We start from the raw sequence: 25926 nt of genomic DNA, 5'->3' as shown, positions 1-25926 counted from the left end.
AAGTATATGAATTATAAATGTATTGCATTATTACCCACAAGAGTAATTTTTCTGTGAAGTGTGTGGTTAATCACTGCCTGTTCAAGTCCTTCTCATGCAAGGCTCTTGCACTACTCTGCAGCCCAGTTCAACACAGAAACTGTTGGTGGGTCAGGAAATTGTCGTGCTTTACAGAGCCCTAGTGAAGACTAGGGCTGTCTTCTCTCTGTCCTCTTTCATCTTTCTTTTCCCCCCAATAACCTTAATTGAGATTGATCATTTAGCAGAAAAAAATACCACTACGAGCAATGAAGCATAACTCAATACAATACTGAAAGCTGCTTAGCTGCCGTATCAGACTCAACTTACTCTTAAGCAAAGATTAGTGAGGATAGCTTACGTACAAGGTTGTAAATCTGCTTAGCAGTCTGTGACTCTGATGAGCAAATAATGCTTCCTAAACACAGCCTCTGAACATGTTGAGAGTCACATTTTTGAATGACTGATAAATAGGAGCCAGATGATTTCAGCTGGTAAAGAAAATAATGTTCAGCATAGTAAAAATTAGGAAGCCAAAAGGTAGCTTATACATTAGTTAACTGTGTTATGGTCTATCTTAATATAGATATATGTTGCAAAAGCTTATAACTATGAACAACACTGCATAAAGTATTTGCTGTTATGAAGCTTCCTTTCTTGCAACAGTGATTGTTTCACCGTTTCCTAAAAAAGCCTTGCCAAACAAATAATGACATTATACACCCAAATATTCCCTCAAAAGATACTTTTTGAAAGTTTAACATTTTTGTTTGTCTTCATTACTTTGATATTTTTGTAGCTCCTTAGATGAGTATTGAAATATGTACAACAAACACATAAAAGCAATCCGAAAGGAAACATGCAAAGCGTCCTTTTCCCCTCCTACACCTAAAAGCTCTGGACTTCATGAAGAGCTAAGGTTGAATAAAAACCGGCATGTTTTGTTCCATGCATGTTTTAAATTTTTCTTGTTGATCTGAAGAAGAAAAAAAGGCAAGCCAAAGTTGTACAAAGGAACCAGCATATATAGCAATGTTTTAAAAATAAAAACATAGTGTTCAAGAAGACATCCTAATACATCGAATGGTATTTTTTTGCTATGTATTTATTAAATTAAACTACTTTATTCTTTTAGTCTACTTAAATCTAAATGAAAAGGGCACTGTAATGTTAGGGGTGCAGAACACAAAACAGTTTGTGAGGATAGGACTACATGGGGGTTTTTAAAATTATTTTTAAATGTCTGATGGTTGTTTTCTCCCTTTTTTCAAATTGGTCCAAGTTCCAGGATGTTTTTTGCTTTGACCAAATCCATTAGGATTTTTCTGTGGTCCTGTTCAGGAAATCCCTGTCATCAGTGAAGCTTGTTTGGGCAAGATTTAGCTTGTAGATGTAGCTTTATGACATGAAATCTGATAGCAAGCACTCCGGGTTTTTTTGTTTAGGATTGATGAAGGGCTGATAAGCCTGTGCAGACCTCGGTCATCCTATTTACCTATTACAAAAACTGGCATAGTTTTAGTTTTCTTCTACTGCTCTAGAATTTCTCTGGTAGTCTAAGATTAATTGAAAATCAATGTTCATGGTTCAAAACCTCCTAAGCTAGCTTTTTATACAAAACTGCTGATACAGCTGCTGTTTAATATGCTTCCAAGCTACTGACAGCAAAGAAAGTATTTATCATAGCTGAGCATGAATTAAAACATCAAAGACGCTAAGTAAACTGCACCTATGTATCATGGCAGGGGTGGGTCGAGGACAACGATGGAGGGATTTCAGGCATCTGAGAATGCCACTTCTCTGTAGAGTCATTTCAGGTTCACTTACCAAATAGTAACAAAGAGAAGAAAAGTTCAATCTAAGGAAACAGCATATAGGACAATAAAAAAGGAAACACTGACCATCAAAACAACACTTGAAAATCCAAATGGAGTGGCACAAAACTAGAATAAAGTGCATTTGGCGTATTTAGTGTGCAAATGTATTGTGGTTTGAGCCTAGAGGGCAACTGAGCACCACACCGCTGCTCACCCACCCCTTCCCCCTCAGGAATGGAAAGGAAAAAGTAAAGCAAAAAGTCTCAGGAATCAAGATAAGGACAGGGAGGGATGATTCACCCTTTACAGTCATGGGCAAAACACAGACTTATTAGGGGAAGAAAAAGAAGAACATAAATTTAATACAGACATTAACAACAACACTTAACAGACAGAGTAGGACACTTAGAAGCATTACCACAACTTAGAAACACCTTCCCCCCACCCCTGCCTTCTTTCTGGGCTCAGCTTTGCTCCTGATATCTCTACCTCCTGCCCTGCAGTGGCAGAGGAGGGCAGGGAATGGGGGGTGCAGTCAGTCCTGCTACTTCTTTCACCTGTGGGGATGGAAATTCTGGCATTCCTCCCCTGCTCCAGCATGGTTCCTCTCTTGCAGGAGACAGTCCTCCACAAACCTTCTCCAACATGAGTCCTTCCTGTGGGCTGCAGCATTTCCCTAGCTGCTCCAGCTTGGGTCACCCCTGCACGTTGCTATCCTCCCATTGCCAAAATACAACAGCGGGGGCTTCTCCCCACAGAGTTCCGGCTTTCTTTGGGCGCAGTCACCTGCTCTGGTGTGGAGTCCTGCACAGGCTGCAGGTCGGTATCTGCTCCACCATGGACCTCCATGGTGGCAGGAGGGCAGCCCTAACCATCTCACCACGAGATACAGGGGAAGGTGTGCACCAGCGCACCTCCCCGCCTTCTCCTCCTTTCTTCCACTGGCCTTGGTGTTCGCACAGATGTTCTCCTTGCAACTCCTCCTCACAACTCTAACTCCTCCTCCCAGGTTCACCTTCTTTATTATCACAGTGGCGCAGTCACCATCACAGGTGCAAAGCCAGGTCCAACTTGGAGCTGGGGGAGCTTTGAGAAATTTCTCACAGGGGTCATCACTGTAGCTCCCTCCCCAGCTACCAAAACCCCCCTCCACTCACAGCGCTGCCTGCGCTGGTGTGGGGTCCTCCACAGGCTGCAGGTGGGCATCTGCTCCACTGTGGACCTCCATGGTGGCAGGAGTGCAGCCATGCGTCTGACCACAGGATACAGAAGGGCTCTCCCCCCTTCCTCCTCCTTGTTTCCACTGACCTCAGTGTTTGCATGGGTGTCCTTCTCATAACTCCTCCTCACAACTCCCACAACTCCTCCCAGGTTCCTCTTCTTAAATAAGTTATCACAGAGGCACAGCTAATTGGCCCGGCCTTGGTGCAAAAGCGGGTCTGACTTGGAGCCAGGGGAGCTTCAAGAAGCTTCTCACAGTGGGCCACTGCTCTAGCCCCTTCGCCCACTATCAAAAAACCCCGCAACACAAACCCAGCACAAAGGGTACACGTCCAAGGAGCTTCTTCTCACCCTCAAAGGCAGAACTAATCTATTTATTGAGCATGTTTAGCTTTCCTGCATCTTTATTGGCATGTCTGTCACTTTTGTCCAGCAGAGAACTGATGTCATTGCTAAGATTCCTCTTCAGCTTGCCATAAAGTTGTCTCTCTCCTTTACTCTGCATAATATTGATTTTTTCCCCTTCTTTTTTGCTGTTCTCTAATCATCTAATATATATTAATTGCAATACATTTCCCTTTGTTCCCTGCTGTAGATTATTTTTTATAGCTATTTTTACTTCAGTAAGCCACTGTGACGATTCAGGCAAGTATTCCTTTTTTCTCATTGTTAATGGTTTTTTTTTTAGTCTCTAGTAAAATGTTATTAAACAGGTCCCAGCTTTCATCTTTTTCCCAAATAAACTGTTTCTCCCAGCTGAATTTGCTCCTAATTGTTTTTTGGATTGCAAAATGAATCATTTTAAGGCACCAGGTATATTTGTTTTCATGTTATCCTGTTTGTGAATAAGAAACATAATGAGCAAATGGTGTCATTCATAAAGAAGCAACTGCTAATTTTTAGTTCTGTGGTAAATTTTATGTTATCTTTCAAGATTAGGTATAATATAAGATTCCTGCAAGCTAAATGCAATTCTTACTGAGTTCAAAAAATGTCCTTATGTAGACTTTTTTTATTTTTATTTATTTATTTCAAGGCAGCACAAAGCCTCCAGCGTATGCTATTGAAATTGAAGTCCTCCGTGGTAATTCAGATTTCTCTCCTGCACAGTATAAACAGATGCTTAAAGGAATCCCTCGTCAGCATTTTCCTCAGTGCATTTGTGGTCTGGAACAGATATCACCCTGTTTATCTTGCACAGCCTTACTTCCAGAATGACCCAGGCTCTGTCTTCCTCCTTTCGTTGCTCCAGGACAGGCTGTGGGAAGACTCGGCCATTTCTGTGTAGCCAACACGCTCCATCCCAAGGGCCACAGCCACAGCCTGGCTTTATTGCTCAGGGAAATCAAAGGTTTCACTGGATTGTGGTCAGCGTGTAAAACCCCTTAATTCAAGCGATAGATGGATTTGGTATTTTTCATTCCAGCCTTCCAGACAGTGTTAGGCTGATGAAGTGCTGGCCTTTAGCAAGGAAAAAAAGAGATGAGTAGAGAACCTTCCTAAGGCGGTACAGGTATGTGGTATAATATGGGAAATGTGGGATGTCTCCACACATCCCTGTGCCAGAGCTGTTCGGCCCGGCCAGGAGAGCCAGGAGGGTGGCGAGGCAGGCAGGGGCAGTGTCTCTCCTGGCAAGACCGCAGCCCTGTGGTGCCCCAGCTGGGCTGGGATGAGCTGGATATGGGGCCAGGCACATCATGGCTGCAGCCAAACGCAGGAGGGGAGTAAGGGAAGGGCCTGAGCGCAAATGCAGCTGCTGAGCTATGAGGGGAGAGGGGCTCAGCGAGGGGGGCCCCATCCCACACCACAGCTGATCAACACCAAGTTCATCTGGCATTGATCAGGCAGGACTAAAGTGACTGCTGATCATTCTCAAAGGGTTATTGCTTCTCATTACATCAACAAAATAAAAGCATGTCTCCAAGTTACCAAGACAGTGCTTGCTGATATGAAACATGGTATCAACTTTTCCTGCCCATGGTGAGTTTAAAAAGACTATAATCTGAATTTAATGTGCTTTTCACTTGGGTTTTGCACTAGGCCTAAATGCAAATTGTATAAGAATGTCTTTTAATGTCATTTCGAAGATGGTAAAAGACCCTCAGTACAGCCCTCCAGATCCCAAAGTAGAGAAAGCTATTAGGTATGTTATTATTTTAAATTTTAATCTGTTCTGATGTTCCTGAAATGCTCTGTCTGTAATGCCTTTTGTATTAATCATAATAAATATTTTATCCTTGAGAGGGCATGATGATGTAACGTCTAAGTGAAAAAGGCAACTGTCTCAGCTACTTTTTGATACTTGCTAGACAAAACGAATATCAAGAAGTTCCAACAGAGATGTTTTATAGATAGTAAAGGCAAAAAATGGATAAAGGTACAAAATAATAACCACATTGCAGCTATTTGCTTGCTTGCTGTTTTCTAATTTACAGAAAACAGAGCTCACTTGTCGTGCAGCTGTACACATTCTGTAGGTGCAGCAGACCCTGTTACAAAAGTAATGGGGTGGGGAGGGGGAAGAAGCAATAGCCAAAAAAGTGTGATAAAGGTTTCGAAAGTAGACACTTGTTGACTTCTTGTATTATTTTTTTTCTATGCTGCTCTGTAAAGAATGGTCAACCTTAGCAAGACTAAGTCAGTAGCTTCATGTCAGTGCCTGGCTTCTGAAAAAAAGGCAAGCACACGTGCTGCAGAAGTGAAGCACTGGCCTGAGGGTTGTGAACATCTCCTGCATCACCAGTGCTCATCTGGTGACAGGTATGAGCTTGGACGTATGGCTCACTCCTAGTTTCCACATGCAACCAAGTGTATTTCAACAGTTCTATCTCAGGTTTTGTCAGCATGCTATCATTGCAATGAGGAGAACTATCTTGGCTAAAACTATACTATGACAATGCATCTTTTCAATGGTAGGTGTCCTGTAGGGTAATGCACATCATTTATCTATTACCCTCCAAAATACCCAGATCATGCTTTCCTGCTATAGTGCAGATCTGCCTGTGTTCAAAGCTGTGACAAAGACTTTGCTGTAGGCTTCAATATTGATATTTAAGGCTCTTGCATCCACTACCCTTCTGTAAAATTACAGAGAGCTTCCCATTTAGAGCAGTGCCCAGAATACATGCCCTGGCTCCCCTTTCAGAGCTAGGCAGACTGGGACTGACATGCACACTTAAATAATTAATGGCTGTTTATCCAGGTACTAACAATGCTGTGTGGTTTGTTTTTTAATTGCAGCCTGCAAAGAGTGTTTCTTGGCTTACTTCTTGGCTGAGAGTAGAGTGTGGTCAGAACAAGACAGACAGGGAAGTGCGTATTTTAGAGCACCAAATAGATTAAAAAAAAGTGGTACTCTTCCTCCTGCCAGATGAAAGCCTCTCCTGTCCACAAACTGTGGACATGCTTGCTTCTCATTATTAGCTGTTATTTGAAGGAGGAAATGAACAAGAGAGCTAAACATCTGGGGAGAGATTGCTGAACATACAACAGAAACCCTCCCAGAGCTCTGGGGTAGGAGGGTGAAGATTTAATGTGTGGTGCTGGTTGTGAGAGCATTTTGTACATCTGGTTCAGTTCATGGGCTGGCTCCATTTGAGGAGGGGAGCCTTGGCTATCATTGTTTGGTCCCTCTGTCTTATTTTGGCTTCACTCAGTGTCTAATTATGTTGGACAATATTCACTGTTGCTGTTGAGAACATTTTGGGCAGCAGTGAAAAAATTCCAAGGATTATGTCCATATCATTCTATTACAGCTTAGGAAACCCGTGAGAGTTAGCCAAAGCAGGCACTGGATGCTTTGCAGAAGGAGGGGTGCCAGTGTAGAATAAATAAATAAATTTGTCTCCCCTCTTTTCTCCTGCCCTGACTGCCTATATGACAAGCAGATGAACTGGGAGTCCTCAAACTCCTTGAGTGATGGCTCCGAGTCTGAAAAATCAGAAGAGGGAAGAAGAAACCTACTTTGTTGCTATAGTCAGATGGAGGCTACGGAGGTGTCAGATTTGCAGACAGCTTAATAAATGTACAGAAGATAGCTCCCGCTAGCAGAGTTTGGGTGTGATGTCCTGACAAGAGCTCCTCTGGCTGGTGGTGGTGGCGGCAGGGTGGGAATTTTTCAGATCCTGTGAATTTTGGCATCATGTGTTAGAGCTGAGAGCATTACTGGACATGCTGTTCAGCAAAGCAGGATTTCTGTCCGTGTTTTCTTTCCAAGTTTATAGAGCCTGTTTTACAGCTATGATAACTTGTGGCACAGCGCGGTCCAAAGGCTGGTGTGGCCATATATATATATATATATAGGTATAATATCAGTTATTCATGCTTACTATCTGAAATTGTGAGGTGCTGCTTTGAGAAGAATGGGTACTTGAATTTTGGGTTGTTATGTGAACCAAACAAAACCAGACAGAATATTTGGGACATAAGAAAGTATTTAATTTCATTGTAATATTTTCAGTGGATCCAAAATTATGTAACTATCCCAAATTCATAGTGTTTTCAATGCTGCATACCATCTTTTTATCTTAGGTTTATCTGGAAGAAGTATCTCCATTATCCAAACTAGAGGTGATTCAGGAATACCGATTATTTCACCAGGGTTAATACTACCTTATAATAAAACCTGCTCTTTATGGATTCACTTACTTAGGGCGATACTGCTCACTTATAGTAGATGATATTAATATCTTTACAAATGTTTTTGTAAGTAACTAAAATTACTGTGACATTTATGGTATTCCCTTTCCTTAGATTAGGGAATAAAGCAGTTACTTAAATCACCTTCAAAGCAAAACTATAAAGATTTCCATTCAGGATTTCCATTGAAAAAAATGAAAGCATAAAGTACCATTTCAGATGGTATGACTGTATTTTATTATCTCCCATGCCCAGTGCCATGTCACTGCAAAAGTGTGCAAACTGACTGTGGAGGACGCATTGCCTTTTCTCCATCTCATGGCTCTTTGCCCAGCTGAAGAGGTGTGCTGCCCACAAGAGGGATGGGTGTGCCATTCAAATGTCCAACCAGTGCAAGGTTTTCTGGCTATGTAGACAGAGCCTGAGGCTCTGCAGTAGCAGGGTGGGCTCCAGGTGCAGACAAGAAGGGAGAGAGAGGGGCAATAGCTGAGCTTCAGGAGATGCCCTAGACAGATGAGAGGTCAGCTCTGAGTGGAGAAGGGGAATGGATGGGGCAGGATGGGTAAGACCAGCTGGAGAAAAGGAGCAAGGAGCCTTGCAGAGGCAGTGGGGCTGGGGGGTAAGTACAGGAGGCTGTAGCAGGCTATTAGTGGGTGCTTGAGGCTCTTTTCCCCCTAGAAAATCTCTCTCCCTCTGCATCCTCCTCTCTTTGAGGTATCAGTCTCTGAGCTCACATCTCCTGGCAACTGTCTTGTCACCATCCAGCATATTATTTTCACTCCAGCTCATAAAAGGCAGCCCGTCCTCACCATTCATCTCCTCACCTTCTTGGTCCTCCTGAGGAGGAAGAGGAAAAAAGATTTAGAAAAAGGAAATATGGAGAGACTCCTAGAAGAGTTGTAGTTGTTGCCAGAATTGTGTGTGAAGGTGACAGCTACAGAAATGCAAGGAGATGCCTACCCTTCTCCACCAGCTTTGCAGTGCCAAGGCATAGGGTGAGACTACTCAAGTTAGAGTGGCCCATCCCCATCTTTTCAGGCACTGACAATGCTTATCAGGCACTGAAAAAGTAGGCCCATCCCTGGGCAATGCCTGCCTGCCTGTGCTTTAATGACACTGCCTGCATCTCAGGAAGGTTTGGTTCACAGTAGAGCCATTGACTGTATTCTGGTTCTTTTAATCTTTTTGCTGCTAGCCTCATGAAGTTATGAGTTTTTAAAAAAATGAAAGAAAGAAAACTTATCTCTGGTACTTAACTCTGTAGCTGAACAAAAGTAGTGCAAAAGTACTGGAACCGGGCTTGAGTAAAAATGTCCGTTGTGGTAACTAGTCTGAGTCTAGCTGGTCTTTTGTGACAACTCCTTTGAATTATTTCCATGTGGAACAAAGCAGTTCTGACAGCAGCTCTTTTTTAGAGGGAGGCAATTTCCCTCATATATGACTTGTCAGCTGCTAACTGTGGGTGTGTAAATATAGCTGAAATTTGGAAAAAGTGCCAATCTGGCAGAGGTTTGGGAAGTTATTATTTATGGCTGAATGGATGAGATTTACCAAGCTCAGTCTGATGGTAAATGTTGCAGGGCAGGTACATTACCCAAGCTTGTGTTTGTGGAGCACCTCGGCAGTTTTATATTGATTTCAATAATGCAGTTGTTCTTGAAACAGCTCTGTAAGTGGTGAATAAAGTATGTAATTTATATAACTTTAACAACATTCAGAAGCACCTTGCTTTAATTTTACTCCTGTTGCATTGACCCTTTCTCTTCCCTTTGCTTTTATGGCTGTGCCCTCCCTCTCTCAACATTCTTACATCTCATTTGGGATTTCTCCTCCTCCCACTCCATCTATCAGCTGAACTCCCACAGGACTTGTGATCCTCCCTCCATACCTCTGGCATGGGTGACCTCATTTGTTTGGAGAGCCTCTGCTCTAATCTCTGCATTTTTAGCTCACATTTATTTTGTCTTGCTTGTTGTTGTCTTATGCCATCCAGTGCCATGGTTCTGGTTCGCATTGTCTCTCTGGTAAGTAATCTCTCCGAGTGTACTCCTTGCTCTAATTTACCTTGGCATGCTCTTGGTGTGTCAACTTGCAATTCTGTCTACACAAAGGGCAGGGGGTCCGCTACAGGCTAGTTCCCAGGTCAGCTTTCCCATAAAGCCAGTTGTTTCCAAAATTTTTAAGTTCATGGAACCTTAACTAAGAAACGTTTTAAGAGATTTTAAAGGGCTAAGGATATGTCTTTTGTTGCAAGCCTACCATAGATGCAAGTACTATAATTACATTTCTCAGCCTTCTGAGACCTTCCTCTTTGACTGGAAGCTGTCTTCCTGAGAAATCACATCAAAGTTTTTCTTCCTTACTTGCAAAGTCTTATCTCCCTTTTGATCTGGACGTTTATGAGATCTTCTCATCCACATAATCCAGAAAGAGTGCTAGAGGCCACAATGCACCTTTTCCGTGGAAATTTCTGTCTCGAGTGCAGACCCTGTATTTCCTAGAATTCAAATAAATCCACTTTTTATCTCTCATTGTATCTAAATGTAGCAAAATTAACAGCAGAACCTCCTCCTTTTTACAAGAGACCTTAAAATCCTTTTATTAGTCAAATTTTCTCTCCATCACAGTATTGCAGAACATGCAGCAACCTCAAGGAATAATTAGTAAAAGAAATAGAGAAATCAGCAGAAAAGAACTTCCTGCTTCAAGAGTAGCTTGTTTTAGTTGTGTCTAATATGATTTCCAGGAGAGAGGATTGCCTTTATTTGTGCTGTGTCTTTGCTGCACACAGCAGCAAGCTTATATTGAAACTGCAAGTTAGTAATTTAGCTTGAGTTGTCTGAAAGCTGGAACTTTGTATGTGTTCGCGTTTCTTGCAGATGTCTGTCACACAGCAAATGTTGCTGGCTGACTGCCCTCAAAACACTGGGAAAAAAAGATCCTTGAAAAAGTGAAATACTAATGACTTAGAGCCACTTCATATCTAATAGCTAGTGAGTGCACTTCTTGCTTCAAGGGAAAGGAACAATGAACCATGGAGTTTGCTTGGTGGTGGAAAGCTTTGTGTTGTTTTTGAAGAAATATTTGCAAATTTCCTATTTGGTGGCTGACTTTTAAAAAAAGCAGTCAAATAACTACATGATGATAACAGAAGTGATCATGTTATTCTAAGTTTGACTCAAAACACATATTGCATTGGACAAAAAATAGGAAATTATTCTGAAAATATGCTCTAATATGCTCTGCTGGGTTTCGGTGTCTCCAGGGAGCTTCATTTTATTACTTTATCAGCTTGCCTTAAAGCCACAGAATATGTGATTCACAATTTCACCATCCTATTAGTTCATTCTTCTGTTGGGAAAGTGAATCAATTTCTTGATCTAATGTGTGTATAAACAGCTTCCTTTTCCTTATACTCTCAAGGGAAATCATGAAATGCCCAAAGAATGAAGGTACGCAGAGGTCCAGATAAATTCCAGTGCTGAAAGCTGAAAGTTAAGACATATCTAAACATTAGAACTTTAATAAGAATTCAATGATCGGTGTTTTGCCAGCAATGTGGCAATGTGCTCTTTCCCACTTACCAGCTATTAGTACACAGTGTACTTTGGTCACTGGGTGCAGTAACTGGGAAAGAACAAAAGACTTAGCAAGTTAAATCTAAAGATTTCCACTCCTGCTGTGGAACAGATAGGTGTAATGTACCATTAAATTTTAAACCAAGTTATGTATCAGGACATTCAGATACTTATTTCTGAAGCCATCAGTGTATAACCTCTGATATAATAAAAACTGAGATGCTTAAGTTCCAGTTATGAATTTTGATGAAAAATCTTTAAACAGAAAACAGAGATACCCAAACTAAACAGCTCTGTGATATAATTAATCTTTCCCCTCCTCCTGCCTTTCTTATTGTTTATTCAAGTACATGTGTGAAATAAGGACTTGATCAAAATCCTTTGAAATAGATGACAATCTGTCAGCTGTCTTGGCTAGTGTTTGGACATCACCTGCATGTTTTGTCTTTATAATAAACACTTCAGATATTTCTTGAGTGTTGATGGAGCACATGATATACCAGATGAAACCAAGACAAGTGAGTCTGTTCAGCCTTAGGAAAAGAATTTTGAGGAAAGATCTAAATTATCTTCAGGATCTAAATGTTGTCTTCAGCTGTCTAATGGGGATATAAGGAAGATGAAACCAGACGTTTCTTGTAAGAGGACAATGATGGGAGAGGGAATGGACACAAGTTGCAACATGGGAAATCCCAGCTGGATATTAGGAAAGTAAAAAAATCACAGTAATGTAGTCAAGCATTGGAGCAGGTTGCATAGAGAGGCTGTGAACTCTCCATTCTTGGAGATATTCAAACCTGGCAGTCTTGAGCAACCGGTTCTAAGTTGGCCACTCTTAGAGCAAGGGATTGCACCAAACAACCACCAAAGCCCTCCAGCCTGGGTTGGTTTGTGGTTCTGTGCTTCTACAAATTCTGTTATTTTTCTGTAGTTTGCTGTTTTCATCTAACTCTTAAATAAAGTTGAAATGTTCTGTGTGTTTTCAGAAACTGCTGGGCTTGCTTTCATTTGCTTACACAAATGAGAAATGGAAAGGTTGTTAAAGAAAGGATTCAGTGAACTGCAAAATCATGTACTTTTCTCTGGAACCATGCATTTTATACATTTGGTTTATAATACCAGGTAGAAAATATGTGCTGAGAGCTCACTGCTTTTATGAGCTGAGATATCTGTATCCATGAATAATATATATTTGTGGCGTTTTCTTCTCTTTTTTTTTTTTTTTTTTTTAATGAACAAAGCAAATAAAAGCATTCTATGGTTGTTTGGAATATTAAAACATCCCTGCATTCATGCCGAAAATAAGCTGAAGTCTAATAAATGTTATTATTGCTACAGATAGATCTGCTTTTCCATATAAATATAAACATCTCTTCTTGCTTGTTCTATTAATCTGCATCTTAGTGGAAGTATGTCTTTTGCACAACATGCTTTTGCAATACCTTTGCCACAGAAGATTTTATTTGGCAATTTGCTGAAGTCAGGACTTTTAAAAACTCTTGTCAAAAACTGACAATGAAAACTGATACTGTTTGAAATATAACAGTGTTTTAAACAATTTTCCAATTAAATATCCCAGATGTGCTTTTGCAAATTAAGGAGTCATACATTTCTATTTGAAATATTTTTTTTAAACTGTAAGCTAGAGAATTTTTTAAACAACTTCAAAATGAAATATCTTATGAACTGAAATTCTCTTTGCAGTTCAACAAAATGTTTAATATTATGGTCAGCAAATTTGGCCTGATTTAGGCTGGTTAAACAAATTTTGCATGTCAAAAATTCTTATAACATGGGAGAATGATCTCTTATCCAACACACAATATGTTTGGAATATGGATTATGTACACATGGAATACGAACAGTGGGTTTTATGTGGATGTTGTGTTTTAATCCCAGCTGACAGCTAAACCCCACACCACCACTCACTCACACCCCCCTGGTAGGATGGGGGAGATAATCAGAAGGGTAAAAGTGAGAAAATCCTGTGCTGAGATAAAAGCAGTTAAATAGGTAAAGCAAAAGCCTTGTGCTCAAGCAGAGCAAGGAATTCATTCAGTACTTCCTCTCAGCAGGCAGGTGCTCAGCCATCTCCAGGAAAACAGGGCTTCATCATATGTAACAGTGACTTGGGAAGACAAACGCCATCACTCTGAGCATCCCCCCCTTCCTTATTCTTCCCCAGCTTTATATGTTGAGCATGACACCATATGGTATGGAATATCCCTTTGGTCAACTGGGGTCAGCTGTCCCAACTGTGTCCCCTCCCAACTCCTCATGCACCCTCAGCCTCCTCACTGGTGGGGCAACATGAGAAACAGAAGAGGCCTTGACACTGTGCAGGCACTGCTCAGCAATAACTAAAACATCTGTGTGTTATCAACACTGTTTTGGTCACAGATCCAAAACACAGCACCATACAAGCTGCTACGAAGAAAATGAGCTCTACCCAGCCAAAGCCAGCACAATGGACTTTGATAGATATGTTCTATAGAAAAAGTCTGGAAATAGGACAAACATACCTGATCAAGGAAAAAAGAAAAAGCTGAAAATTCCTTAATTCTGTAGATTCAACCAATTGCAATAATGAGAGACACTCCAGTAATACTGCTTCAGTCAAAACTGATCAAAAATATTAAACGACAAAGGAAGTCTACATTTTTTCTAAGGCTAGTTGCAGCTGAATAAATGTTTGTGTCCTCTGAAAAACAGAGTAGAAACTAGCACAGAACCAGAATAGTTTAACATAAATACTGCACATGGTTATTTTTGCCTACCACATAATCCTGTGATTATTGTTGAAACATCTGTTTTTATAACTAGTAATTTTTTTTTTTTTTTTGGGACAGGTCTTGCACAGTTCTGCCTTCCTGGGGAGAAGGAAAAAAAATCCTGTGAAAACTGATGTTTCTTGTGAGAAATGTGTACAGTAAAGGCCAAAAGGATTTCATCAGTATTATTTACTAAGACAACAAGGGTTGTTTATCAGTACCATATACAGATCATTCTAAGCTTATAAAAGACAGTGAAATAACTGTGATCAGATTGGTTAAGTTTCACTCTTACTTTCTTTCTGAATATTGGGTTTCTTGGCTACTGAATAAAGCTTTTGAGGAACAAAGCTTTGGCTTCACAAAACAAAATGTTTTGTATAGTTTAACTGTAAGCAGCCAAGATTGTAGTTTTGGAGAGACTTGAACAATTTGTCTTCTTCCATGAAGCCTTTCTGAAGCATTTTCATAACAAAGATGCGGGTGTTTTACACACACAGTTTACTCTTGGTCAAGGACTGCTTTCAATTGTATTTCATTTTCAGTAGCTTTTCCTCTACCTGCTTGTTGAGCAAAAATAAGCAGCATTAATTGTTTTGTTTAGAAATGTCTAATATACTAAGTATCTACATGCTTTAATCTCTAAGTAATAATTGCACAGAATTACAGTATTCTCAAGATTTTGCAGGTTATGACAGATGACAATTGGCACTTATTCATCATTAGGACATAAGGGATTTCCAAAAGCAGTGGATTTACGTCCTCTTTGAAAGTTTTTTTCTCCATATTATTGAATAACAAACTTCAGAAGGGATGCACTCAGGCATGCTTTTGCTTACATGGAAGCATATCCTATGTTTATTTAATTAATGCTTACATATATGTATGCCTTCTGAAGAGGCTAGGATTATCCAAATGTCATCGGGGAGAATCTTTACATGTGAATGCAGACACAAAACAATACCTAGGAAAAAAAAGGTCTAATTTAACACACGGCGTGGCTGGGAAATTACTGCTTCCTGGAATGTCGAGTAAGCTTGTAATGCAGAGCTAAGCCTTACAGTAATATATGAAGAGCACTCAGGTACAAAATCGAGATAAATCTCTCACTTCTATCCATGGCTTCCTTGTCAGACTGTCCTCCTTTTCCTTTCCACTATTTTACAAGAAACATCTGCTTTCTAGAGGAGGGGGAAGGTTCAGCTATAGCGAGTGGGAGTTTTTTCCCCTTTTTTCTTTTTGCTAACACTGTGGATCTGATAATCCTCTCTATTGTCTGGTCATTGCTTTTCTGTATAGCTAAACTGATTTCACTGCTTGTTCACCAGCTGCACTGCAGAATGGCAGTGTGTCCTCAGCACACACCTTCTTAGCACTCTCATGTTTTAGGAAAACTCTTCTGAGCCTATATGTATATAATATGACTTCTGTCGTATGTCATGGGATTCCTTCTGGGGACCAACACCATGGCTTTCAGGAGGAAGAGAGATACTCTTTCTTCGTTCTGGGGCACGGTTTCACCAGGGTGAGTGGCCACTGTAGCATTAGGAGCACTTGGCACACCTTGACTTGCTGAAGATGAATGCTTCGTAATGAGAAATTATGCTACCAGACAGCAAATTAGTGATTGATGTAAGATGGCGAGTTATAGATTGTAATTGTGCTAGAAAGATATGAGATGATGCTTAAAGTATAATTTTAACAGTATTTAATTAAGTGGAACAGTAGATTAACCACCACTATCCTAACTAAACACGTATAGAAGAACTGCAGAATATAAATGCTTGTTATTGCTAAGTTGCCTCTGCTGTCAGTGACTGACTTGGAGATGGGGTCATTGACTGGGAGCTGATTTAAAATTGCTCGATTTACAAACTGAATTTTAAATCTTTTTCAGTTGTCCTCCTTTAATGCAAGCAGGGGAAGGCAACTTCTCTGTTCAGTGCTGCGTGGTTCACTAGGTGGGTAGAAGATGACATATTTTATCTGGTCACCAAGATATCACTGTGTCATTTCACTTTGTGTGTAGCAATTAAAGCAAAGTGAATTATTTACTCAACAAATTCAGTCTCTTGTTCTTCCAGTGGAAGTATTATTATCTCTAGTTTATTTTCTGTTTGAATTGCCTGATGGCAGATTTCTCTCATCACCTCAGTTGCTGACAAACTGTAATTAGGTATCCCTGTGCCTGGTGCTAGCTAAAGAAGGTGCAGGGAGCCAGTTCCTTCACTGGTTTTCTTAATTACCTTTGTGTGCTGGCTCCAAAGGATTTTGGGAGCCTGGCCTCCCTTGCTTTGTCAGTGTGTAAATCCCTTATCAATTATACCTCCTATTCTGGAAGCAAATCATGGAGTGTACAAGCTTTGAATTTGCTTTGCATGACTATTTGTAGGAAGCAGACATAAAAGGAACTTGTGTTCAGCCACAATAAATTGTCAATTGTTAATTTGAAGTGAATATTTATAACTTTCTTTTTACTATTTGCCTGACACTACTAGCAATTAATTTGGTATTCAGTTAATTCTGCCTAGGCTATGCCTGGTCAGAATTTTCTGTCCCTGCATTTCCAACACATTTTCTACACACTATTTTGTCCTTAATGCCTTTATAGCTTGTTTATTGGAAACAGGTTTTTAATTATTTTTCAACAGTATTGGAGACCTGATTTAATGAGCAGTTGTTAGATATACTAGAGAGACACATTCACCTGATTAATGTGATAGTTAAATGAGCAACAAAATTGCCTCGTGAAGAAGCAGCTGTACACAGAGTTGAAGCACTAAGAAAGTTTGAGGGGATGTGAAAAAAATATCTCAAAAAAGGTAATTTAAAATAGGGTACCAAGCAAGCTGAAGGCTAAGTATAAATATACAGTGTTAGCTTGCTGGTTAGCTAGTTGGTTGGTCTGTTAGTTATGTGCACGTGTGCACACACATGCCTGTATTTATTAGGAGACAGTTTATATAGGCTTGACTGAAAGATACTGCATTGGAGTGATGGGATATTCAAGGACTGTAGAAAAAAAACCTAGGAAAATGGGTCCTTCAGGTGTGTGTTGGAGATGAAATTGTGCTGCAGCCAGCACTTTAATTGCATGCAGTGTTGGTGTCCAGCTTCAGTGCTAATGTGTGCTTTTGGAAGCAGATCCATCCTTTGGGAAATAGGTCTTTTCTCAGGGAGAGGCAGGGAGGAGAGAAGTAGTTTGACCCTCTTTAGTTGGCAAAGCTCACACTGGGATATTTCTTGTGTTACTGACTTGCTCCTATCGGCAGCACCTACGTTCTCAGTTTGCAGGCTTGTGGTCAGCTTAAAGGATCAGACTAGCATGATCACCACAGAATTTTAGTACAAGACACTTCCACTCATGTGTTTAGATGGCATCTTCCCTCCTCTTTGCAAGCAGTGTTTGCAAAGGGAGATGTCACAGTGGGAGCCCAGCAGAAACTCATGACTAGATCACCAGGTTTCATTCCTGCAGAGGATTGTGGCATCAGTGGAAAGAAGAACCACAAGGAGATTAGTGCAGACATGGTGCACTAAGGCCAAAAAGTGGCACAGCAGCAGACACAGCTAGAAGAGGAGAGTTGAGGAAACACAACGCAACTGGCTTCTCTCATGTAGTTTCCAGCTTTGCTTATATGATGGATATCTCCTCACAAGAATGTTTCAAAGTCATGGCATGGTGTAAACCATCCCGCTCAAAAACTTACTGGACCACTTATAGCTCAACACAACCCCTCTGATTTCAAGTCAGGGCTGGTGACTTTATGTTCCCGCTCACTCCTACACCAGTGGGGACAGGAGCTTTTCTTTCCAACGAAAGATGAGCTGACTTTTTGTATGGGATGTTGTATTCTTCTTCACATGCTTTTAACCAGATGAGAGCTGTACACATTACAAAGAATTCAGCCTGGGAAAACTTTCTGTGCCATGCAGTCACTTTGCGAGCATGGAGTAGGGAGAAGACTGATAAGATACTTTACCAAGATCAAAACTAAGTAAAACTGGGCTGGAGCATTAGTGGGATTTTAAGAGATTTTGAAGAAAATAGAGAAAAATGAGAAGGCAAATAATTTACACCTATTTGGAAAAGGAAAATGCTCTTGTGAGTGACAAGCACCCTGCACCACCTTCACTGGTTCAGCTTATCTCTGTTGTGAAAAGTAACTTGGACAATTCTTTGCAAAGCATTTTTAATTTCTTGCCTGGGTAACATGATGGACATATGAATTACTTTAATTATGCCTTGAATGCTTATTTCAAAGCCAGGAGGGATGCTGGTCTGATGGTTGGAGAATCAGACTAGAATTCAGCAGATCTGGCTTAATTTCAAATTCCTGTCATAGCTTTGCTTTAGCAGGTCTTTAGCAGGTAACTTTTTTTTGTCTGTGCCTCATTTTATTGTCTGCAAAAAGGAAATAATGATTCTTATGTTCCACCCATGCTGTCCTGCCTTACCAATTTAGTCAGTAGGATTTCTGGGGCTGTATATGTTTGTGTCTTGGGTCAGCAGTGCTCCAGCCCTCCTGGGCCATATCAGCCCTCCATTTCAAAAGCTTTTGTCTTGCCTGACTTGGAGGGAGAGTTCCCAGTGATGTGTGGATTTGGGCTGTACTTGCCTTTTGTTACCTTTCATATAGCATCTTCCTTAGACCTATTTTGTAGAGGACCCAGGGTGCTGGAGTCAGCTTGGTGGCTGTGCACAACATCTCTGAGCATTGCAGATCACCTTGTGGAAGCCTAAGACAGGCCCCAGTTCAACAGACCAACTGAGTACAATCTTAATCTCTGCCTATTCAACAAATGCTTTAAACATAAACATGTTCCGAAGTGTTTTGCTATAGATGGATGAGCTCCAAAATGTACTGCTGCGCTTTGCTAGATAAGGATCAGTATTTTTCTCTGAAAGAACTCATTATAGGACAGACACATTAGTGCTGCCTGCATTTGTAGGTAAGAGACTTGACACTTTGCTATCTATGTGGCAGCCAAAGTAGACAAAACCAGAAAATATTTTTTTAAATTGCTTCCTGACATGTAAATACAGATTATTTGGTGTGATTATTTGCACATGTATTAATGCTATCAAGCTAAACTATGTGATGGCAACCACTGACGCTAATCTTGTGTTCTTTATTCTTCAAAACCAACAAAACTCCTCTGCTGGAAGATATACTGAATTGTTGAGTCCAAGGTATTTTATTTTTCTTATGTACAATTTAAAAAGCACATTGAGATAAGAAAGTTGAAGTGGTATAGGTTATGTGTTCCAACACAGTTCTCCTGTTTAAGAAGAGCCTCAAATGATTTAAGAAGCTGCTGATTTAAAAAACAGCAAATGATATATTACATTGTCACCTTTGAAAACTTTGGGAGTTTAATGTAATTTAACATCTGGTCATTTATATGTGACTGCAACTTGTCATAAACCTAATACTGTGCATCTGATAAACAACGACAGAAAAAGTGGGCGATCCAAAGTACATGCAGTCAAAGCATCCTGGCCTGCATGTATCAACTGAATAAACCACATATGGAAAACTGTCAAGCCGGGACTTTTAAAATGCCTGAGACAGGGTAGCATATGAATCAAATGCAGCAGCCAAAGTTTGTAAATCAACTGTCTAATACACATTTATTTATACATACATGCGTATATCCATATATACATACATATATATATTTATATACTATTCAATATGTATTCAGACCTGATGCAGAAGTGCGAATGGCCAAAGTGCTGTACACTTGCCTTCTGAAAAACTGCCTTCTTCTTTCACCCCTGTCCTCAGACTTACCAGTCATGTTTGCAAAGCACAGCCCTTTGCTAGCATAGTGCTAAAAGGAAAATTTGGCATGATTTCCTTCTTTGTAACTGGGACACAGATATGGTCCTCTGCAGTTCCTGAAAGGGATTAAAATCCCTTGCTACCATCTTCATCCCTTGTATTTTTTCCACGTGCACACTCTGCAACTCTCTCAACGATGTAGATTTTTTTTTTTTCTTCCCAGGACCCAAGTATGAATATTTCTGGTAGGAGGCACATAACAGAAATGCATTTGCCAAATGCTGCTGCCTCTTTCCTTGGATATGGGAAAGCATTTTGTTGAAATGGGAAAACCAAATGAATAGAGTCTGCCAGTCCTGCACGCCTCCTGTCTGCAAGTATCCCCACCCTGGGGACGTGGGCTGTGTTACCGACTCAGGGGAATGGGTTTAGAGGAGCCCTTTGTTGAAATATTGGCAGCACATCACTGGACTCGCTGTCGTTGCAGATGGAGCGCTTTGCCGAACAGATGGATTCTCAGCTTTCTGAAAGAAAGGAAAGGTACTTGATGTACCACAGTGGGAAAGGAGGGGGGTATTCCAGGCATATGGAAATGCAGAAAAGAAGGCACGTTCTGCGCTTTTTGGTGCACTTGGAGCCTAGCAACCTCTCTCTGGCAAACTTGGGAAAGCGTAAGCACAGCGTTCTGTGAGAGGGTAAAGGGACTGTAGCAGACGTGGAGGAAGTAATTTACACAGAAGCAATAAAAATGAAGGCAGAGTCTAGAAAAAGCCTGCTTTCCTGGGCGTATAACTATTACGTGCTAGGGATGCAGAAATGCTCCTACCTGGGATCACAGGTGCACTCTGTTAAGGCACAGGACTAGTGCTGGAACAGAGACCAGTTAATATTTTAATGTCTCTTGTGATGTGAAAGAGGCTAGAAATGAACGTTACCTGACACTGAGAAACTAGAAATCCCCATTTTCCAGCAGTGTATGCATTGGTTTCGAACCATGGTGGTGCAGTTTGTACAGTGGCATCATTCAGATACCGTATTGCCTCTTTCCTTGTGCTTTTCTTCCTCCCCTCCTCACCTCCCCATCTTGTTCATACCTCACTTCCATCTTAATTGGTAGGGCAGGATCAGTTCTGTGCAACACCCAAGAGCCTGCAATCCTGACTCAAAATGATGTTATCTGATCCAATATTTACTGCTAAAATCTTCATGCAATTGCCAAGTGGAGTGTGATAAGGAAGCAGCATGAACTGAAAGGAATGATCATATTTTGGTGTTGTGTGTTAACTCTCTACAACTTTTCAGTCACTTCACACACACACAGACTTAGCAGAAATGTTATACTTTATCGTGGTACAATTTAGGCTAGAATGACAGTGGACTTTAATCTTTATTTTTATCTCTTAGCTTAATTAGACAATTTCAACACCCCTTGAATGCAGACATTAAAGCTGTTTAGTAAGGATGCGAAAGGCCTTGGAAATCCAGATTTTCTGAGAAAAAAAATGAATGTGATAAAGGGCAAAAATGTCAAGGTTCTTTCAAAGTGTGATTTGCTGCTGAAAGCAGCTATGCAAAAATATCACTTTCTTAAATAATGACTCTGGCTTTTGTTCATACTCAGGGTTGTGTCTGCAGCAATAGAAATGTCTAAAATCTTTTTCCTGAAAAAAATAAAGCAAACTGGATTACTTGCCCACTTGTGCATCAACTGTGCTCCATTTTGCAAGACCAAATTCTCAGGGAGGCTTTGAGATAAAATAAACAAGGAATCCCATCACTGAATTTTAGTATGAACATTTTTCAGACCGCTGTGTCTGGATCTCTGCCAAGTTTGAGCCCTATAATAAATTAATTCCAACCCACACAAAAGAGAAGGAAAAAAAATTTAAAAACTTCTACAAGACAAAAACACTGGGCAATTTTTATGGGGAAACAAGTGGCCAAGAATAATTTATTGGAAAATTAATTATCTAAAGAGAGAGGGGGCTCTTCTCTCTAATTAGAAACAATAATATTTTCCAGCCTTACTAAACACAGTATAGGAGGAGCATCAGCATTTTGCTTCACCAACCTGGTTAAATTGAATATAAAGTTAGGATGTTGCTTTCCTCTTGTTTTATTTCTCCTTCCACCCAATACTGCAACTGAGCCCATTTCCCTCTCTGTGGCAAAATCTAATCTGGCTGCCACAGGACCTGTGAAATTCATGGAGGTGATGAGCCAGGGTCTGCTTTCTGCATTGTATGTCTGGCTTTATTGAATCTCTAGTCACCCTCAGATAATAAATATTTCATATGTTGGACAGGTGAAAGGTTTCATTCAGCTGCAGATCTGCTTCCAAGGCAACCGATTCCTGTCATTTGAACAGTTTAAACATGTTGAAAACAAAGCTTCCTTTCTGGTTTTCTCCTCTATGATTTTATGTGTAAAGCATTATCCGTCTCCCTCCTGTCCCTCCTACAAGAAGATACAGAAAAGCCAATAGCATTAACAAGTAATTCTAAACAATTTATAACCTAAATGTATTCTCTCTTCAAGTCAAGATGGGATGAAAAATGCCATTTCATTTTACAAGCATAGAATAAATACCTAGAGATATGAAATTGCCCAAATTAGCATCTTTAAGTACTCTGTATGCAAAAAAAGTATGCAACCACAGTACTACATTATGCTTTACAGTACGTTTCTCCATTACAATGGGTGTTTCCTCAATACCGTTGTCCAGTATCTCTTTTATAGAGTTGGGGGGGGGTTTGGACAGGGGGTAGCACCCCAGGTCTTGCTTTGAGAAAAGTTACCAGGAAGATTGTTAGCAAAATGTCTTCAACTGCATCTGATTTCTGCCAATGTCAGTTCTTGTGACAGATCTTATGGAAAATGTCTGCTGTATCCATTACATCTTGCAGCTGAACAAGCTCTTCTAAAGCATAGCTTTGCTCATTCTTCATCTGCACATTTCCAAGCATAATGAACAGCTGCCCTCCTTTCTCCTCTCAAGCCCTCCCCACATCTGGACTTTCTGACTTGTGCTGTGCTCCATGCCCAACTCCATACCAATGCCTGCATCCACTGCCGATGACCAACAAGTGCTTCTCTTTCCCACCTGCTGCATCAATTGTGAAGAAAGGGGAAGTGTATTGGAGCAGTGGTGAAATTTTGGTAGACAGACTCCAAGTAAAGGGATTTTCTATCATCTCGGATCATGCTGAGAGACATTTTTACTTTCATCTGACCTTCTATGTGGATATTCCCTTTAATGCAATTATGGCAGAATGGTGGCATTTGTCCAGAAGGCACATAGCTGTCAGGAAATAAGATAGAGGATACATCTTGGGGTACGACTGAGGAGTTTTAGGTATTCTGGTGGAGATCCATACATAGGTGGCTTGTTTCATCTCTCGGTCCTCTCTTTCTACTTGCTGTACTGGTGCTTTGCAGTGGTGCTCTATTTGGGGACCAGGAGGACGTTCTAGATCAATTCAGAAAGACTGACATGACATGCACAACTGCTATTTTGGGTTTAGGGGGGAGACGGAAAGTGGGTACAGTTTGTGGTAGGCATCTTTGTGCCTGGTAGCTCTGTGGCTGATGTCCCTGTTAGAAACAATTAAACCTTGCAGCTCTCTTCCTTCTGTTTCCAGGCATATAGATTTTAGCCAGCAGGTCTCTGGTTAACCCCTCCTCGCTGTTGTTTATTTCCTGCCGCTCTGCAGACACACCACTGAGCGTTAAGTATGTGAACTCAAAGACGCTCCCTCTCTCACGTACAGTCTTAATAGCAAACAGTCACGAGCCGGGCTTCTCCAGGCAGGATTAGTTCTACCTAAGAAATATAGGCTTCAGGAGTATGCCCTTTCTCTCACCCTTTTCATATTGCATTAAAAGCATCCACTTCAAGAAACTACAACTGTGTTTATTCGAGTGTTGAATTTGGAAGTAGTGCCGGGATTCCCTGCCACGGCATGTTTGAACCGTGAAACCCAGGTCAGTTCCATTTTTTGATTTTCATGTACTGGCACAGCGCTGCAGCGGTTTGAGCTTCCAGGTCTCTGTGGGAGCAATACTTCTTTTAACATGCAGAAAACATCGTATTTGATTTTATAACCTTACCTCTTGTTTTGGTTGTTTTTTTTTTTTTTTGTACTACTAAACCAAAATGTCAGGGTGGCATGTCAGTAAACAATATGTTCAAAAAGGATCACGCTGACAGGCTCGAAAATGAAATGCTGTCTTTTAAACAGGCAGGAACAGCTCAGATTTTCCTTCCTGCCCACCAGGCTATCCCTGGACTTGAGGGGACAGCTGTGCTTAATCTGCCTTTTGCTCTGTCACTGTGACTGCTGGCTATTCCACTGTATAACATGCTCTCAGGCTATGGGAGGATAACAAGTTTCAATCACTGTTCACTGAGGTTGACTTTCTGACTCAAAGACTACTGACTCAATAGCCGGGATTTTGTGGGTTTGTCGTATTGTTAGAAAGAAAGGTGCTGGGGTGGCTATTGCACTGTCTGCAACTGAGGGGGGTTAATATGGTTGCCTGGGGTACTTTCTGAGAAGGCTGGTTTTGTTCATAAACCTACTCTAGATCTCAGACTCCAAATTTCACCCAAACTGAGTTTGCATTTCTGAAATTTCATACGTGTAGTCTTTCACTGCAAGGTGGATTTTCACAGGGACAATCAAGGGTAGCAAGATTTAATATCTTCAATGTTTGTTCCACCCAAATATATGTTGGATGACTCTGAGGGCCAGAACTGTTTGTCTGTTTATTGGGAAAACATCTGGAGGCAGCAATGCTTTGCGCAAGGAAATTTGTTGGTGTTTGACTGTGGTGTGGATCTGGCTTTCCTTTAATTTCTGTCCCTTGATCCCCAGTGGCTGTATGCTTTGATGTTGCTAGAATGCTCTTGGAGTAAGTGTTCCTCTCAGTGAAAGTTATGCTGCTGTAATTTTTTAATGTTTCATACAATGGGTGAAGAATCACAGAATCACAGAATTGTCTAGGTTGGAAAAGACCACCCAAACATGGGCTTTCCATCACTAGGAAACCTGCAGTTAGAGCCATTGTCCCCTTCAGTCACCGACTAAGAGTCTGGAGAGCAAATACTATGTCCAGCCCCAAGTGTTCTCCATCTCTTCCGTGGTACATTGAGTTACTCTGTTTCTAAGCATGTTTCCTTTCTTTTCAGCTTTTCTTTCTTTGTGCATTTGTTCCTCATCTAGTTATTTTAGGTCAAGTCTGCAACAGCTGAACAGAATACAGTAAAGGTAACGCTCTGTGATCTTCCTGCAACAGGAAAATTTGTATGAAAAGATAAATATCTTTTTTAGCTATTATATTTATCGAAGACAATGGGGAGATAAGTTTTGAGTGACTGAAAATTTTGTAACTGCACCATTAATGTTTAATTACTATTGGCAGTGAAGAAGTGCCTTTCTGGATTAACCAGACACTCTGCTTCAGGGATATGCATAGGTGGCAGAAAGTGATAAAGCTGGTGAAACCGCACCTCTGGGAACATGTAATGGGATCTTTCCTGTGATATGCAAATTATGCTGCCAAGTTGCTGTATAAACAATTCATGGGAGAAGTGGTGAGAGGTAGTTAAATAGCTGGATCACATATCAAAGATAAAATCCATAACCGGGAATGGAAAAATGCTTTAAAAGAGTGGTTTTGCTTTTAAAAATAAATAAATAATAATACAAAATTCTTTGCCCAAAGCATGTAGTTACACTAAAGAGTAAATAGCAAATGATTTATCACAATTGTTGCAGTTCAGAGTAAACAAGCGTTTAGGAAACCAGTGTGCATAGTTTGTGAAAAAGAAGACTTTTTCTGGTACAAGCAATCTAGCCAATAATGCTACTCTTTTTTTTTTTTTTTTTTTTAACTGAGAAAAAAGATTACTTCACAAATGTTAATTTGGTTACTTTTCAGGCAGAAGACGTGCACTGCTTACTTTTCAGTGATAAAACCAATCCTGCCACTTCTATTCTAAGCATGAGCAATGATCTCAGGCAGCCCAGCAAAACATATTTCAGGGCCATATACAGCCACAGATCAATGAGTGTGAGCAAACTTTATTGAC

The 25926-nt window shown here is 40.6% G+C and overlaps 1 protein-coding gene across 7 annotated transcripts in view; it reads left to right on the top strand.

Annotated features, from left to right (window-relative positions):
- ENOX1 (ecto-NOX disulfide-thiol exchanger 1) overlaps positions 1 to 25926 on the top strand; it is a 380823-nt gene that overhangs the window by 196887 nt on the left and 158010 nt on the right. Inside the window, exon 1 of one of the 7 annotated variants that reach the window (XM_074815635.1) lies at positions 23668 to 23816. The exons of the other annotated variants lie outside the window; for them this stretch is intronic. The gene's annotated coding sequence lies outside the window, so the exon portion shown is untranslated. Of the gene's footprint in view, positions 1 to 23667; positions 23817 to 25926 lie in introns of those variants that run through there. 7 annotated transcript variants of the gene reach the window in all.

This window comes from Strix aluco, chromosome 2, assembly GCF_031877795.1.
Source record: "Strix aluco isolate bStrAlu1 chromosome 2, bStrAlu1.hap1, whole genome shotgun sequence".
Lineage (NCBI taxonomy): Eukaryota > Metazoa > Chordata > Aves > Strigiformes > Strigidae > Strix > Strix aluco.
This window is presented reverse-complemented; position numbering and strand designations above follow the sequence as displayed.